The sequence below is a fragment of the Cricetulus griseus genome (genome assembly GCF_003668045.3).
Source record: "Cricetulus griseus strain 17A/GY chromosome 1 unlocalized genomic scaffold, alternate assembly CriGri-PICRH-1.0 chr1_0, whole genome shotgun sequence".
In the NCBI taxonomy this organism is placed as follows: Eukaryota; Metazoa; Chordata; class Mammalia; order Rodentia; family Cricetidae; genus Cricetulus; species Cricetulus griseus.
In genome coordinates, this window is record NW_023276806.1 from 75,522,512 (window position 1) to 75,541,589 (window position 19,078).

The 19,078-nt window shown below is 39.1% G+C and overlaps 1 pseudogene; it reads left to right on the plus strand.

The window, feature by feature from the left end:
• The first annotated feature begins 14,501 nt into the window (after positions 1 to 14,501).
• Positions 14,502 to 14,597, plus strand: LOC113832906 (annotated as a pseudogene).
• Positions 14,598 to 19,078: the final 4,481 nt, after the last annotated feature.

Here is a 19,078-nt window from a genome sequence, read left to right on the forward strand (position 1 = left end):
ATTAATTACTCTATCAGTTCTGTTTAACTTGTGTGAAGGGACATGAACACATTTTCACCTCCAGACTTGATGCTGAACTCTCAACTACAAGAGTAACCTAAACTAGAAATCACAATCAAAACCCCAAATAGTTTGAGAATGCCCATGTGAACCTCTATAAAATAAAAACAAATACTTCTTTCAGAAACTTTACAGTATATGGCTAAATTTCATGTATACAAAATAATTACTGACACTGAAACATCATTTGATGTAAAATATTAAGAAAAAATTGTGCCCATTTGAGCTATGTGATTCTTCATATTTATGAAGAACAAATTACATTGGTTATTATATGTACAGGAAATTAGCTGCTTTTAAAACATGAATAACTTAGCAAATTTTATTACTACCAATTTACACTTTGATATTGACTTGTTAATTTGTCAGATTTAACTTAGTACATTTTTATTCTAATAATTTAAATACTTGAGGTTTGATCATTATATATTATGATACGCTGAAATTAAATATATCTGTATGTGCTAATAAAATCATTTTTTTGTAAAGGCTATTACAACTTGTGGAAGTCATAAATTTGGTATTAGTATCTGTTAAAGTATTTATCATTCCCTCTGACCTTGGAATGTTTTATATTACATGACTTGGCTCATTTCTTCTACCAGAAGTCAATATCCCTAAGTAATAATGTTTCATGTCAGGTAGAAAGTTTTAGTTTAACTTCCTTGGAGTTTGATTTTCTTTTGGACACTGCCAGGTTAAGCTAACACTTTTCTTGTCAAAGTGTAGCCACTTGACAGGTCAATGGGAATATTCAAAAGACACCACTGCCTGATTGTAAATGCTTTCAGTGCTTGGCATGAGACAAGTGTTTGCATTATCTCCCACACAAAGTCTGATTCTTCCTCAGTGACAAGCACAGGAGGACAGACAGCAGCACTTCTCAGTGAGGTGTACGGAGTTCACAGTATCCAGTACAGAATCACTCTTCCTTTCATTTCCTATCATCACAGTTCTGTTGTAGTAATTGATATTGGACATCCTAAAGTGCATGGAAAAGAGCCTGAGATAAGATTTAATTGAATATCTGGTACATGCAGATAGTATTTGTTGATGTCATTTTATTATTAATAACATATCAAATGCTACTAGCCAGAGTATTACTTGTGCCAACATCAGAGCATTGATGCAAGACTTGTTTTACTAATATAATCCATAACCCCTCATTTAAATATATGTTAAATTTATGTAAATTGGCTTTGTGGTAGCTAATCTAAATATAAGGCACAGGGTTTTCTGGTGTCCTGTGGATATTCTTCAGCATAAAGTAAGCATTATTTGCGGGGGGGGGGGGGTGAGACCTCTAGTTAGATTTAGGAACGTGTTCTAATGCAGAGAATAAATATGAGCAGGGAGTCAAATTTTTTTTTGGGGGGGGCGTTTCGAGGCAGGGTTTCTCTGTGGCTTTGGAGGCTGTCTTAGAACTAGCTCTTGTAGACCAGTCTGGTCTTGAGCTAACAGAGATCCACCTGCCTCTGCCTCCTGAGTGCTAGGATTAAAGGCGTGTGCCACCACCACCCAGGGGGAAATAAATTTAAGCTCTGCATGGATAATGGCTTTCCCTTTAGTTAAATTATAAATGAAAAGCAGTGAGAGGACATCTATTCCAGGTATAGGAGCACTTAGGGGAATAGGTATTTGTGTTCACTGCATCCTTTACTGAGAGACCCAACTCGTCCATTTTGAAAATGGCTAAGGGAAATTGTCTAAGGAGTATAAGACTTATAACTAGAAGTCTAAATTATTAACATACTATTATTCCTGAAAATTATTTGATGAGAAACTTCTTAGGTGTCTATAGCTTTAGGAAACAGGTTAATGGAGAGGGGGAGATCTGTTGTAATCTTGTTCCAAAAATAGTAGTTGAGTTCATTTGCTTGATACTGTAATATTTTGAAAAAATAGACATTTTTGTCCTAATATTTTGTATTAACAATTTTAAATATATTTTGTTGTGTTCCTAACCAGCAAAAATAATTGTGCTTTTTAAACTTTTTCTGCATTTTGCTTTTACTTTTTGAATAACTCCCCACTGTTCCTAAGTAGCAAGGCAGTATTTTCAAGATAGTATACCTGAGAAAAATCATGTTTTCCCTATAGAGAGTTTGACTCCAGAGAACAACACTTGATTTTGCAAGTTGTTATATTTTGTCAACTTTTTCCAGCATGGTTGAAGTCACACTATAGATAGGTGTTTATAACATCATGATTTTTTCTTTTTAAACTGCACCAAGACATTTCTCAAGGTGTTTTTTAAATAACACTGAACACTATATACCTATTTATATTTATATCTGTATATGTTCTAAGGTATAGGTATTCTTTTCTTTATGACACTCAAGTTTGATTCATAAATTCTGGTATTATTATTTTTCGTAGTACAGTCATTGGGATGTTATTATTTTGTGTGATTTTTTTTAAAAGTTATTTCCAGCCGGGTGGTGGTGGCTCATGCCTTTAATACCAGCACTGGGGAGGCAGAGGCAGGCATATCTCTGTGAGTTTGAGAACAGCCTGGTCTACAAGAGCTAGTTCCAGGAAAGCCTCCAAAGTCACAAAGAAACCCTGTCTCAAAAAAAAAATCAATAAAGAGAAGTTTAAAGTCAAAATTTAGCAGTGGACTATCATCTTTCTTGAGGTTCCACTTTTGAAAACTTGTAATCTTAATTGAGGATACATTAAATGACTCATCATATTCCCTTTAGCAGCCATCGTAAACAGGTTGTCAGTGAGATTTCCTGGCAAAACCTCTCTTATGTATGGCTGGACCTCTGGCCATTTGATCCAGTATTCCTCACTTACAGGCACAGGATACATTGGTCAGCTATGATATATATTATTCAATGAGTGAGGATAAATTTAGAAACTTGGTAATTCTGAAAACATTCGAGTGTCTAAACTGATACATAGGAAATACATGTGACTAGTTATTGACCAGTCATTTGGTGGGTGTTTGAAAGAGCTACTGTAAACCTTAAGCCAAAGAGGCAGTCAAAATACTGTTGTCTGTCTTTAATCAGAAAAATAATCTATGTTGCAAACTTCTGAGTTGTAATTCCTGACTCTATGACATCTGGAATAGCTGTGGAACCTGGGCACTGCTCAGACCAAAGGCAAAGCCCTACCTACAGGGTTGACATATTGACATGCTGTTGCTGGACAAGAGCAGTGCAGCCTTTGCTCACAGCGGCTGGCTGCACTGACTGCCTCTAGTTCAGCAGGGTAGTCTAAATTGTCCTGCTTCATATTGCTAGTGTCACCATGGGAACTGTTCTTACAGATCCACTGAAGAACTGAGGGACTCATTTTCCCTAGTGACTAGGAACCCTTCTGTTGTTTTCCTAGACAGAATCTGAGGTGAGGAACAGGAGTTAAGCTAGTCTACTTTAGTTTCTTTTCCTGTTGCTGTGATAAAATACTCTGGAGGAGGAAAAAAAAGGACTTAAGAGAAAAAGGGCTTATTTCCCTTACAGTTCCAGCATACAGTCTGTCATTTCAGGGAAGTCTCAGCCAGCAGCTTGCAGCAGTTATTTGCAAAGAGAACGAGAGAGCAATGGATGGATACACACATATCAGTGTTCAGCTTTTTCTCCACAGTCCAGGATGCCCTGACCAGGGCAAGATCCTGCCCACAGTTAAGATGGGGTTTCATATTTCAATATAATCATATAATCAAGATGATCCATCATAGACATTTTCAGAGGCTAATTTTAATCTAAAGAAGCCCTCACAAGTGTGCAAATAGGCTTGTCTTTTAGGTGTCAAGTTGACGGTTATACTAAATGATGCCAGCAATGCTCAGTTGGTTCTTTTTCTCCATTGGCTAAAGAATTAAAAGACAGGGCAGAACAAAGCCAATGTTTATCTGCAAGCATTAATAAATATACAAAGATGAATACTTAGGGGCAAGTGCCATTATCTCTAAAGGTGTTTGGGATTAGCTTGGTTTTAGAGTGCCGTACCTGGTAATATCTCCCCCCTTTCTCCTGTTTACTAATCTATGTGTATCCATGCACCCAGCCTATAGTGAGGATTGAGTGTCTGCTTCTGTCCACAAGCAAAGAAACAATTGTAAAAGACTCCTCTGCCTTGGTGTTTGAGCATGTGAGCAGCTGTAACAGGGTCCCTTTTTTAATGCCTGAGTAATTGTTTATTAGGTGGGGTAAGAGTAGGTACACCAATCTCCTCTGATCTTTGTGGTGTAACAAGTGCTGGAAGACATATCATATGGGAGGGAAAACAGCCTATGCTTCAGAGACATAGAAGTTTACTGCTGAAGACAAAAATTCACAAAAGATATTATGGATAAATGCCACTGACAACTCAACTGAGGTTACCACATTCTAATTTCTCCACATCTAATCACCTAGTCTACATCTAATACACAATGCACATGTGTTATCCATAGTGTACAAGTTCTAGAGCACACAGTATTCCTTAAATACAGAACTAATTCTGAATTCAGTTATTTCAAAATTTTAAGAAGATATGGGCATTAGAAAATGAATTTCTTTTCTGTTGACTATACATGAACCTTTATACTTCAGATACATTATTAAAAACTTAAGCTTGAATTTAGAGTATATTGCCATGTTAATCATTGTTAATATTAGGAAGATAGGTTTTGAGCATTTGTATATACATGTCTATATACACGATATAAATACCATATATGCATATACTATATTTACTCATGTTGCTCTATAGTGAGGTAGATATTGTAGGCTGTGAAAGTTGCATCTTTCTTTCAGAGAAACACATACTACACAAAGCTGTACTGTTCATAGAGCACAGACTGTCCATAAATGACTTGTTTCCAGTTTGTTACAATACTGGTGGGGACATAGAGCCTTTGAATAGAAATATTTTACAGAAATTTGACATCAAAACAGTCTATTGCATTGTCATACTCACTCTGAACGTGATATGGATGAACCCTTGAATTTAACCATATAAGACTGAATAGGAATGAAAATGAAGCAACACCAAACTGATTTTTACTGCAAGATGGCTTGAGAAGCAGTAGCCGTGAGCACATTGGCATCCATGAGATAGACAGGTACCCAGCCTTCACTACTGCACGGTCTTTGCTTCTGATACTTTGAGTAATTATTTCTGGAAATCTGAATGGAAGACTTGGTAATGACACCACCTGTGCTCTTCTATGCATCTATCTTTTAATAATGATGTACAACTGCAAGGAGGAGGAATCTCATAGTGATTAAAATCCTTTTAAGTGAAGGATCACTTTGCTAGTTCATGGGGAAGTTAGTACAGGACTCTGAAGCTGATGGAGTTTTGCTACAAGGATGATTTCTATTTTTCTTCCTTTTCATTTTTGCATGATGCATTTGTGTGAATGTTTGTGGATTGTGGTGGGTGTGGACTTAGAAGATTCTATTAACAGAACAGATACCTTTCACAAAAAGCTATCTGCCAAATTACGAATTGGATTTACTCAAAATAACAAAAATCTATGAAGACAAGACAATTCTTGATTAAATAGAGAAAGTACATGTTTATAATCTGCAAATAGGCTGGCGGTGGGGAGTGGGCTCCTGGAGAGCAGCCTGTACTCAAGGAGAACTATGCTTATGTTTAGTTGTGTTGTACAGGGAAAGGGAGTTTCTGGAGGACCATCTTCCTTAGAATTGGTTATCAATCAGATCCCACTTTGCCTAGTAATGCTGAGTCTTCATTGTGGCTTCAGAGAAAAGTTTTGTTTCTCATGCTTGAAAATCGGGTCTCAATAAGAGGGCAAAGGTCATGGCATGGATTTCCTGCAGTGTTCACATTATACAAATCTACCAGCAATGAAGGCAGGGAAATGTGGCCACATCTGCCTTTCTAGATAGGGGAGGTTGGTGCATCCGAGCAGTTTTCTTGTTTAGTTCATGTTCTATTAAACACCATATGCTCATCTCACTTGAACCCTGGGGAAAATTTATCAAGAGCTAAAAACTCCATACTTCATGACAGCTTAAATAGACACCATTTCTTAGAGAGTATCTAAATGTGTGAACTTCATGCAAACAGCCCATAAGGGACTTGAATCTCTGACCTATGATAAACTATTTATGCAAAGTACTATTGTTCAAAGGAAATGCAAACATTCAGTTCCAGTTTTGCAGCCTTGTGGGAATACCGTTTTCTGTGAACTTATAAATAATATAACAGACTAATCAGATTTACTTCTATTTATTTTTTTCCAATATAATCATAAGCTACTTCAGAAGAGTCACAGGCTGGGTCCCTTAGGAACTAATCATCTTAGAGATGGAGATTAGTGTTTGGGAAATACAGTAGGGACTGTTCTTGGACTTTAAATGATGGGAGGGTGAAGCAAGGCTGGGGAGAGGATTTGATATGTGATGCACTTGCAATGGAAGCCTCAGCCTCCTAATGGGACAAACTTCAGTTTTGTCACAAGCAGAAGCTAGGAGTGGCCTATGGAGAATCTCATTGATTTGTTTGTGGATATTAACGACTCTGAGAAATGTACATGACATTGGAGAAGAAGACCTTATAGGCAAGGAAGTTCTGTAAAGTCTGACTGCTATAGGTTATGTCTTGCTAACACTTTCAGCATCCTGGGGGTTACTCCTTTTACTCTTACTAGGGGCCACATACTTCAGACTAAATAAATAGACTCTCTCCCCAACTTATATGATGAAGATCTAAAATCCAGTTTCTTATAATATAGTCATAAGTGGGTGTCAGGTCTTCTTTGTTTTTTGATTTAACTTCTTTATTGATTCTTTTGGAGTTTCACATCATGCACTCCAATTCTGTTACCTCCTGGTCCCCCCCATATCTTTCCCTCACCCCTGAAGTGCCCCCAATAAAACAAAATAAAATAAATGAAGCAAGCAAACATAAAAAAAACCAAGCCAAACTAAAAAACAACAACAATACCCTCTCCCAAACCCTCTTTGCTTCTCCTTTTATGCCTCTTCATTTGTTCTGGTGGCACTGGGGGGTCTTGGTGTGTCATATAATATACCCTTTTGTCCTATTAGCTTTAGTAGCCAATGTTCATTGCAATGAGTCACTGGTCTGGTTTAAGGCCTCTGGTTTCTGGTATACCATCATCACTGGCTCCTCACCAGAATTACTCTTAGATATCTTGTCGCTGCCCTGTGTCTTGGAGATCCTGTTGCTATTGTTCCACAGGGCCAGTTCCTACACAAGCTCCTCAGGTCCTAGATGGGGTACATGGTAGTGTGGGCCAACTTAAGGTCTGGCTGTGGGTTTGGATGGTAGCTAAACTAGTCAGTCTAGGCCACTGGGACTACCTGCCATGGGTGAAGAGACAGAGACATCTCCCCTGTACCCATTTCCTCAACGTCAGTTCAACCTCACCTATGGTGAGAGGTGGGGCCATATATCTCAATGGGGTTGGGGATGGCTCTCTTGCTTCAGTATCCAGTGAGCGGCAAGGCCAGCTTTCCCTGGGACAGTGAAGGGCAGGGCATCCCAGCATGTCTCTTTGATTTCATCTTGCATGGCATTTAAGGCCCCTGAGGTGACATGGGGTACAGATTTCAACACAGACCCCAGCTGCAGCTGGATCACTGACCCAGAAATGGCTCCAGGCAGCACCTTGCCTGGTTAACATCCTAACTCCAAGTGGTAGTCCCAGCCACTCAAATCAGGATGGATCTGGGAGCATCATGGCCATGGAAGTCAACAAGGACACAGGTTGTGGCACAGACCCTAGGTTTCATGTGGCCTTTGGTGGCATCGTGGGCCATGGACATCAACACAGACCTAGGCTACTCTAACATCACAGAGCCAGACATGGTCTATGGCCTTTGTCCAGAACTTGTTGTCACCATGGCCCCAGGTGGCAGCAAAGGCCATCCAGATGGCTATGGCCAGTGGTAGCTTAGCTTTTGGACCCAAACATGGCCCCAGGAAGTGGCCCAGACTACTGGAATCAGCACAACCCTCAATAGCATCAGGAGCTACAGACATCAATACAGACCCTGGTTGTTGTAGGACCAGGTATCCAGACATGGCCCTCACCTGCAACCCTGGCTTAGATATCATCATGGCCCCTAGTGGTAAGTAGACCACTACCATCAGCCTACTCCTCATAGCCTTCACCATGGCTCCAGGTGGCAAGCAGGCCTCCTACATCAGCCTACTCCTCATCACCTTCATTTCTTTCTTTCTGTCTCTTTCCATAGCTTGTGAACATTCTGCTTCTTTTTCTTTCCCATTTCTCCATCACATATTTGCTTACCACAATAGGGTGTACCATGAGGGGCCCATGAATATCTTCCCATCATTCAGGACCTTGAGAATCCTGGCTGGCTTGTGGCTGGCTATTCCCCATCTGAGCAGATCTCCAGAGCCAGGTATCAATCCATTGTCTGAAGTCCTTATAAGAAGAATCAGTTGGGACATATATAATGACTGAAGTCATGCTTCTCTTCAGTGTATTATTTGGTGATGACACAGGGACAAGACTACTCCTGCTAGCTGAGGAGAGGCACCTCAAAAGGGACCAGATGTAGTGACACCTTGATGTCAATAAGAAAATACATTTCTGTCAAATAAACTACCTAGCTTATGGTATTGTAGCAATTCTATCAACAATAATTATAAGGTGCCATTGATTAAAGCCTACAAGGAAACCATCTTCTTTCTTTCTTTCTTTCTTTCTTTCTTTCTTTCTTTCTTATTATTTTATTGGTGTTTTGCCTGTATGTATGTCTATGTGAGGATATTGGATCCTGGAGAACAGACAGTTGTTAGCTGCCACATGGGTACAGGTGCTGGGAATTGAACCCAGGTCCTCTGGAAGTCAGTACTCTTAACTGCTGAGACATCTCTCCAGACCTCAAGGAAACCATCTTAGAGTTTGTTACATTGTTTCTTATTAAGCTTTTAAACAATGGGTTTCCAAATTCTATGAGAGATTTTTGGATGACTTTATTCTTTAAATTAAGCTTATCTTAAAAGCCAGTAACTTAAATTCACACACACATTCTCGTGCGCGCGCGCACACACACACACACACACACACACACACACACACACACACACACACACACACACACACACACACACTCAGAGTCCCCAGAACACTTTCCTTTCCTTCTGAAGAATTTGCCGTGTATTATTATTATTAACTGATCTTTCTTTTTTCCTTTGAAATTTAAATGACCAATGGAGGCAAACAGTTCTGAATCCTTGCTCGGGTTAAGGCTGGGAGGCTAGGGATAATATTCACCTTGCCTTCTGAGCTTTTTCAAAGGGCAGATATGATGACCTTGCCAGCTCCAGCAGCCTTCTTATCTATGGCTTCAACGACACTCATGAAGATATATATCTTAGCACAAACAGGAAAACAACCCAAAGAGCAGCCAGAGAAACTTTTCACATACAAAACTTGCTGTGAACTGTATCAATGATGCCAGAATCCCCAGATTTCTAGAATTTAGATCCACCTTTCAGTTTCTTACTTGAATGTTGGTCAATTGTTGCTTTCAGCTCATCCAACTTGCAACAGGTGTTAGAGGATGACAAGGCAGCCCAGTACACAGGCATTTCCAGAATTGGCCTAGATGGTTTAAGACAATTATCTGAGTGATAAACCAGCTGCTTCTTCCATAGGCCATTTCTTCACTCACCAGTAATGTTGCTCTGGGAAACCTCTTTGAAAGGCTACTTTTGATATTTAAGCTCACGTGGTTCCTAGGAAGAACTTCACTCAGTCTCAAGGTACATTTCAATAAACTTTACTATACATGTGACATTGACTGGAGCAACGGTGACCACCATGAAAGATTTTAGAATGCCAATCTCCACTCACCTTACAGGAACAGTAACAATGATACCATTTTTATAAGTGGAGAGGCAGAAACGAAAGCATGTCAGTTCTATAAATTGGTGGGAGAATGCAATCCAAAGCTTTAGTAGCATGTTTCCACCAGCCTTACAACCCTCACAAGTGGCTGTCCATCACAGGAATAAAGGCATCTTAAAACTTGGCCCTAGCAAGGCACAAATGACTGCAGAAATCAGCACAGATGCTGTGATGTCAGAGGTGTAGCAAATTTTCTTTGTTTTTAAGGGGTATGTATGTATTAAGAGAGGGTCTCACACTGTACCTCAGACTGGCCTGGAACTTATTATATAGCCTAGGCTGGCCTTGAATTCTCAGCAGTTCTTCTTTACCTCCCAAAGTCTGGAACTACAGGCTTGAGCCACTATGCCCAGCTATATTGTAGTTTTGTAGATGCTGTCTGCTTTAATAATTTCTCTTGCCTCTTCTGGTTGTAAGGTAACTCACTGATGTCCATAGCACCAACAAATACTTGCTTTATAGCTAGTGTGTAAGCTAGAAGGCATACTCACAGGTGTACTCACTCTTGGAGATACTAGCTTCAAATTCACCAACACCAGCTGCAGCAGTCAAGACATGGGTCATCCTGAGATATGCCTACACTTGTGTTTCTTTAAATAATGTCTCTGTGTGCTATGGCAAGGATGATATCAAGTAACACATGCTTAGGTTTTCTTAGGGAGTGACGTACCATATACTCAACTTTCAATTATCCAGGGCTCAGATACGCACATGAAGGCATCCTACACATGTCAAGCAGCCCTCTTCTAAAAAATCTTTCTATAGCTCTTTTGTTGATTCCACAGAATCTACAGATTAGATGGCCAGTGGTGGTGTGCTTGCCTGAATCTGTGTGTTCACTGATTGGCTTTCAGAAGCATGTTCATTGAAGTGAGTTATCATTGATTGAGCAAACAAATTTAATTCTAGTCTGGTTGTTACTTTTTACCACTGCTATAAAACAATCAATCTTTTTCGAGGACTGTGGACATCATGACTGGCAAATAGTAAGTGTCAATAAATATTTGCTGAACTAATTGAAAAATGAGAGCTGCCAACTGGGCTATGAAATATGAGCCTGGATTTCCAGAAAGAGTCTCCGGGGAACTCATGTGTTAAGACTTACTCTGGACATGATAATCTTGGGTATCTGAAAGGAAGTAAAAGCAGGCTGGACGCTGATCTCTGAGGGCTTGCAGTAAGCTTCTTTCTGACAATGTGGCTTGCAGTCTCAAGTCATCTTAGAAAATTCAGAAATGTAATTAAGGTATAAGAAGGTTTACTCATCACTCTTTCTTTTGTATGTTTGAGTTCTTTATGAATACCTTCTGTCTTAGATTGCTGAACACAAAGAAAGTAACAAAGTGATAGCCACATCAGATGAAACTGAATAAATAAGATCAGCCAGTTGAGCCCCATCTTCCTTTCCCTATACTGAAGGATCAGGTGACTGTTGATTGGATGAAGGTGTCCTTTCCAGAGAGGAGAGGCTATGGAAGAGTGTGTGTGTGTGCCCTTCCCTCCACTGGATGAAGAGTTGAGTTTAAGCTTTCCCTGATTCCAGTCCATGCAAATAGATCACCTCTTGTCTTCATAGCTCTCTTATGCAGTAGTTGTGACAGCATTGCAGCATAGTGTAGGTGTAAGCTAGTATCTAATGAATAGAAGCCAATAGCAAGGTTCCTTGAGCCTCCAGAGTAAGCCATGCAATGCTTGGCATGAGGTTGACCCAGCAGACTGAGAAAATGATAGAAAAAGACCCCTTGATATCAACAGCTAGACTGAAAGTGAGGAAGAGGTATGACTTCTGCTGTACTAGCAATTCCAGAAAGCCCTTCTATCTGATTAAGTCACACTAGAGATTGGCACAGATAACTATTACCTGCACTATGACAGTAAAATTATTAACAGTTACAGCCAACAGAAGAGTGATCACAAAGAAGACATATAGGGCCCTGTTAACAAGGAGCAGGAGGTCACAGAGACGATTATGCTCGTGGTCCTGACAGGAAAGGAACAAGGGCAAGCAGTGCCACCACAGTGGAGATTTTGGTAGGAGGAGGAAGGAGGAACTGAAGGTGTAGAAGATGAAGTGCTTGTCAGTCCCAGGGATGGGAACAAAGAGAAAAGGATCTTGACAGATGTGACATGGCCCCAAGTGAAGAATGTTGTGGGACAATGCTGAGAATTATTAACCGCTGCTTGTCTTGACATCAGAGCAGCCTTGATGGAGTAAGCTTAATAAATACTTGGGACCTTTGTTCATAGTCAGTTAACTTCTCCAGATGCATCAGTGTTCATCTGAAAATTAGAAGCAATGTTCATTTCCATGATTTTAAACATAAACTTTTGAAGTCTATTCTAGAAATAGACCAGATAAGAGATTTAGAAGGCAAGCATTCTGTTAAAAGAAGAAAGGTTTATTAGAACCAAAGCCAGGCCCTGAACTTGTGCCTCTGTGTTGCTGTGAACAGAGAATGACTCAAGGTGACAGGCACTTAGGCTGGGAGTTGGGTCAGTGGCATGGGAACTCCAGGAAAAGTTCACTTGGGTCTGACACAGCATACCTGAATTTAGGGGAGTGGGATGCATGTTTTAGGACACTAATACCAGAGGGGCAAAAACATGGGTTTTCATTTCTAGGATCCTGGCCACACTAGTAAATAGAAAACAAGAGTCACTCCCCCCAGGCCATTATTAGTTTAGAGAGAGAAGCCTGCCAAGTGTCAGTTCTGTCATGTGATCACTGTGTGACAAACTAATTTCTGCTATGTCTCTTCAGTCTCTTTATACTGTTTCTTGCCTGCTCATCAGTTGCCATCTCCACTACCAAGAAATTACTCATCTCTGAAATCCCCAGTCACCTCTATCTCAGAAATACAATATCTGTTTCTCTTCCACCCTGTCTTTTTCTAATTCCTTGAACTCATACTAATTTGAGCTTCTGTGCTCAAGCCAGTGACAGGTAGAGAGAGAGGGACCTTTGGCAGGTTGTAGCCCAGAATCCATGCACTCCTTGCTTTTCACTCTGAATCTTTTACTGATGTTTTTGTTTGTAAGTAGTAATCATTCTTTCCTGCCAGTTATGTGAAGAAGAAATCAAAATCACCAGAAGAAATTTGGTTCATGATATTCTATCTTCACAACCAAAGAGAAATTGATTTTCCTCACTTGATTCCTGATTACCAAAATGACATGGGAAATCGTTGACTCCACAGGTTGGAGAGGATTCCCAATCCATGGATTGGGTTTTTTCCCCACTATGCTGTCATGGGGTTTTAGTACCAATGGTTTAGATATTGCTTATTTTCTCAAAAATTAATTTGTGGGACAATTGTTCCTTAGTATGTCAGCCATAGGAGGTGGGGCACAGTGAGAGCTCACTACAGGTCTTTCCAGTGCTCTGGCTCCAATCGTTTGTGGTTGTTCTTTTCAGTGCATATTCCTATCATAACAATGGCATCTTCTGTGATGCAACTCAGCCATAGGATGGGTAAATGGTTGTGTTTGATCTTACACTTTTAGCCTTTAGAGCTGTGAACTAAATAAATATACATTACTCTAAAATGGTGTTTCATTACAGTCAGAGGAAATAGATATAAATACATGTGCTGTCAGTCCCATTTATAGGAAGAGAAACAGTACTTGAAGAACTATTTCTACTGAGAAGATAGGCCTATCATGCAATTCAAGCCCAAAGTAATTAGTTACAGGGAGCAAACCCTGGTGACTAAACATCCATGCATATTAGATGAAGAAAAGCATGAGATATTCAGACTTCTGCAACCTAGTGATATGTCCTTGTCAAGATGCAGAATGAAACATAATATAATAACCTATAAATTATATTTAATAAGTAAGTAGATATTATATATCAAAATTTTAAATAACATATGTATTATGTAGTAAAAAGAGCCACTTGATTTAATCACAGGTTAACCACAAAATGTGCCTATAATGCAATTGTCTGTTCATTTTGGTGTACTTCAAAAGGATATTTGAGAATTTAGAAATTACAATGAACAGAAATGGACAGAATTTAGTACTCAGATTTCTGAAGCCTGAAAAGGTCAAAATAGTTGAGTCTATGACACTTAGTAAAGACTGTCTTATTGTATTAATCTCTGATGAAAGGGCAGAGGACAATTAGAAGGGTAAAAGGAGAGAGGGGGGAGGGAAAGGGAGAGAAGGGAACCGGTCAAGCATTCTTTTCTGAAGAACCCATTCTCATACTCATAAATTTTTCCCCCGTAAGTGCTCTAATCCATCCTGAAAGCAACACCTCCATTGTGTGACTTAGTTAAAAGTTAACATTTTAATGCTGCATTGGGGATTATGTCTTCAATATGTGAGCCTTGTAGGGCAAAATTCTAAACCTAGAAGTCAATATAGTTAGTGCCTTTGGGGCATTTGGGAATTCAAATATTTATCGACTCTAGAAGTTTTCCAGGGGAGTCTTTTAGGGCCTTTTACATATAAAATTATATTTCAGCATGTAAGGATTCATTGACTTCTTCCTTTCTTATTTGTATCCCCTTAATATCCTTCACGTGTCTCATTTCTCTAGCTAAGACTTCAAGTACTTGTGCTCCCTTCGGCAGCACATATACTAAAATTGAAACGATACAGAGAAGATTAGCACAAGGATGACATGCAAATTCATGAAGCGTTCCATATTTTTACAAGATATTCCATGACAAAACCAGATTCAAACAATACATATTGGTGAATCCAGCCCTACAGAAAGTTCTGGAAAGAAAACTGCAACCCAGGGAAGTTAACTACAACCAGAAAAACATAGGCAATAGATAATCCCAACTTACCAACCGTCAAAAGAAAAAAGGGATAGACTCTCACACAAAATCCCTCCACCATCACCAAATCAAAAACAATCAAGAATGAACAATAATAAATAGTCATTAATATCTATCAACATTAATGGTCTTAACTCCCATTTAAAAAGACACAGATTAGCAGAATGGATAAGAAGACAGAATCCCTCCTTCTATGGCATATAAGAAACTCACCTCAACCTCAAAGACAGATGGTACCTAAGAATTAAAGTTTGGGGAAAGATCTTCCAATCAAATGGACCCAAGAAACAAGCGGGGGTAGCAATCCAAATATCCAATAAATTGGACTTTAAACTAAAATCAGTCAAAAGAGATGAAGAAGGTCATTTCCTACTCATCACAGGAGAAATCCATCAGGATGAAGTCTCAATTCTGAACATTTATGACCCAAATACAAAGGAATCCACGTTTGTAAAAGAAACATTACTAAAACTCAAATCACACATAAAACTGCACACACTTATAGTGGGAGATTTCAGCACCCCACTCTCACCACTGGACAGGAACACCAGACAGAAACTTAACAAAGAAACAAAAGAACTAATAGAAGTTATGGCACAATTGGACTTAACAGATATCTATAGAACATTCCATCCAAATACAAAACAATTTATCTTCTTCTTAACGCCACATAGAACCCTCTCTAAAATCGACCACATACTTGGCAACATAGCAAACCTCAACAAGCACAAAAAATTTGAAATAACCTCCTGTGTCTTATCAGACCACCATGCTTTAAAATTAGAATTCAACAACAACAAGAACTACAGAAAACCTACAAGCTCATGGAAATTAAGTAACACCCAATTGCACAATTCATGGGTCCAGGAAGAAATGAAAAAAGAAATTAAAGATTTCCTAGAATTCAATGAGAATGCGGACACAGCATATCCAAACCTATGGGATACTCTGAAAGCAGTCCTAAGAGGAAAGTTCATAGTGCTAAATGCCCACATGAAGAAACAGGAGAATAATCACACTAGAGAATTAACAGCACAACTGAAAGCTTTAGAAAACAAAGAAGCCAATAAACCCCGGAGGAGCAGATGCCAGGAAATAATCAAATTGAGGGCTGAAATCAATAAAATGGAAACTAGGAGAACAATGCAAAAAAATCAATATAACAAAAAGTTGGTTCTTTGAGAAAATCAACAAGATAGACAAACCTTTATCCAAACATACCAAACAACAAAGAGTGAATATGCAAATTAATAAAATCAGGAAAGAAAAGGAGGGCATAACAAAAGACACAGAAATAATCCAGAGAATCATCAGGTCATACTTTGAAAACCTATATTCCTCAAAATTTGAAAATCTGAAGGAAATGGACAATTTTCTGGACAGATTTCACTTACCAAAATTAAAGCAAAAACAGATAAGCAACTTAAGTAGACCTATAACCCTGAATGAAATTGAAGCAGTCATCAGAAGTCTCGAAACCAAAACAAGCCCAGGGCCAGATGACTTCACTGCAGAATTCTACCAGAAATTCAAAGCACAGCTAATACCAATTCTCCTCAAAGTATTCCACACAATAGAAGCAGAAGGGTCATTACCAAACTCTTTTTATGAGGCTTCAATAACCTTGATACCCAAGCCACACAAAGACACAACTAAGAAAGAGAACTACAGACCAATATCCCTCATGAACATTGATGCAAAAATTCTCAATAAAATATTGGCAAATCGAATCCAAGAACACATCAGAGAAATCATCCATCCCGATCAAGTAGGCTTAATCCCTATTTGATGCAAGGATGCAAGGATGGTTCAACATATGAAAATCCATCAATGTAATCCACCACATAAACCGACTGAGGAAAAAAAAATCACATGATCATCTCACTAAATGCTGAAAAAGCCTTTGACAAAAATCCAACACCCCTTCATGATAAAGGTCCTGGAGAAATCAGGGATAACAGGAACATACCTCAACATAATGAAAGTAATATACAGCAAGCCAATAACCAACATCAAATTAAATGAAGAGAAACTCAATGCAATTCCTCTAAAATCAGGAACAAGACAAGGCTGTCCACTCTCTCCATACCTCTTCAATATTGTCCTTGAAGTTCTAGCTAGAGCAATAAGACAACAAAAGGAGATCTATTGTGAGAAATTACCAATACGGAGTCAGGTAGAAATATAAGGGTATTTAATAGGGAAAAGCCTTACTTACAGAGCAACCTAGCCAGCTGGCGTGGTAGAGGTCTGTACAGCAAGCAGCAAAGAGAAACCGAAACCGAAAACACAGTCCCACTATGTCACTCTGACCACGCCCTCACAAGCCTGGTCAGGCACACCTGTAGCCAGCCCCTAAGAAGGCGTGGCTACAGCTTTCCCTACAATTCCCCTTTTAGTCTAAAAGAGGATTAAAACTTAACAGTATAAAGTATCCAAAATTAACAATCATAAAGGTAAAATATAAGAAGGTACAACAATCTGCTTATGTCACATCCTAACTATCTATTTTAACTAAACCCTAAAGTCATCTGAAAGAGGTATCCAAGCCTGAACACCTCTTTCCAATCCCAACCATAGACAATAGGAAGCTATCCCTAACTAGTTATATACACTATCCTAAGTGACAACAATGGGGAAAGGGAGCGTAGCATCCTCCAAGTTACTTCCTGCTGAAATGGGACAATGATAGTCATGTGGGGTCCTGTAGGAAGAAAATGTTAGTATAGTGAAAGTCTTGAATGAATTGTATCCAGTCCATGTTAGATGGGATTCACTTGATTGAAGATCTCGCTTGAAATCCTCAACTTGATTGAAGTCAGTACCCGAACCTCTGGCCGGAGTGTCCGTTGAAATGGAGCAAGTTGGAACCAGTGCAGTCAAGGAGGTGTGGCCCATTTTCTTTCCAGGGTGTCCAGGGATTGCTGTCAGGCAGGTCTTCATTGGCTGTGTGGGACTCAAACATAAACAGTTAGCAGAGAAATGTTTGCTTGTGTATGTACACATGCTGGGGAATGCAACCATGAGAGCATAACAATTATGAAAAGCGGTACTCCTTGAGAGAAAGATCCAAGAAAAGACAAAGACAGTCCCCAAATTCTTTTTTTTTTTTATTCTGTATTACATCAATTGGCTTCTTGATACACTACAGAAACACTAAAGCTTAGTTAAATAACATGCTTGGATTTTAGAGGAGGAAAGCCAAATCCACCTCTAAATCCAGCATTGGTTTAATTGAATAGGGACTAGGAAATAAAGAGAAATAGAGTTTTTTGAGAGACAGCTGTAAAGTTTACCGTATGGCACATTCCTTCTATTTGATGGTTATAGCTACCTTTTCTTCTTAAGTATCTACCCATGCAGTGTCCTTTGCCTTCTGAAGATGAGTTTTCCTGTGAAGATAAAAGCAAAACACTTCCCTTTCCTTTGGGAGGTTTCTATTTAGTTTATAAGATATACCTTAGTAGAATACCTGTCATTTGTCCTCATCGAGAGGTTTTTCCTTTTCCACTCGAATCTTGATCAACTTTGATGGTATCCAAAGTTTTTCTTCTCCTGTAGAAACCAATGCAAAACCCCTACCCCAACGTAACACATGTCCTGGTTTCCATACAGAGGTTAGTACATCTTTGAAGTATACCGGCTGATTGAGTTCAGCAGTTTTCTCCGTAGTCCAGTGTCTTTCTGCAGCTGTTTGTCCTTTTTCATTGGCATTAAGAAAGTTTAGTGTTAATAAAGCATTATGCAACCTATGTTTGGGGGGTTTAGTCTTCCAAGCTTGTTTGTTGAGCATCTCCTTAAGTGTTCTATTAGATCGCTCAACCACTGCTTGTCCTGTAGGATTGTGTGGTATACCAGTAACATGCTTTATGTTATAATATTTGAAAAATTGTTCCAATTTTGTAGAGACATATGCTGGAGCATTGTCAGTTTTTATTTGTGCAGGTATACCCATAACTGCCATCACCTCTAGAAGGTGTGTAATAACAGAATCAGCTTTTTCAGAGTTAAGAGCAGTAGCCCATTGGAACCCTGAGAATGTGTCTATAGTATGATGCACATATTTCAAATTTCCAAACTCTGCAAAGTGAAAGACATCCATCTGCCAAACCTCATTTCTCCAAATGCCCTTAGGATTACAACCTGCTGGCAATGGAGTTTGATTATAAAAGGAACAAGTAGGACACTTTTTCACTATCTCCTTGGCTTGTTGCCAAGTGATAGAGAAGTCCTTTTTCAAACCTTTGCTATTTACATGATGTTTCTTATGAAATTCTGAGGCTTCTAACACACTTCCAATTAATAAACGATCAATCTCATCATTGCCTTGTGCTAGTGGGCCTGGCAG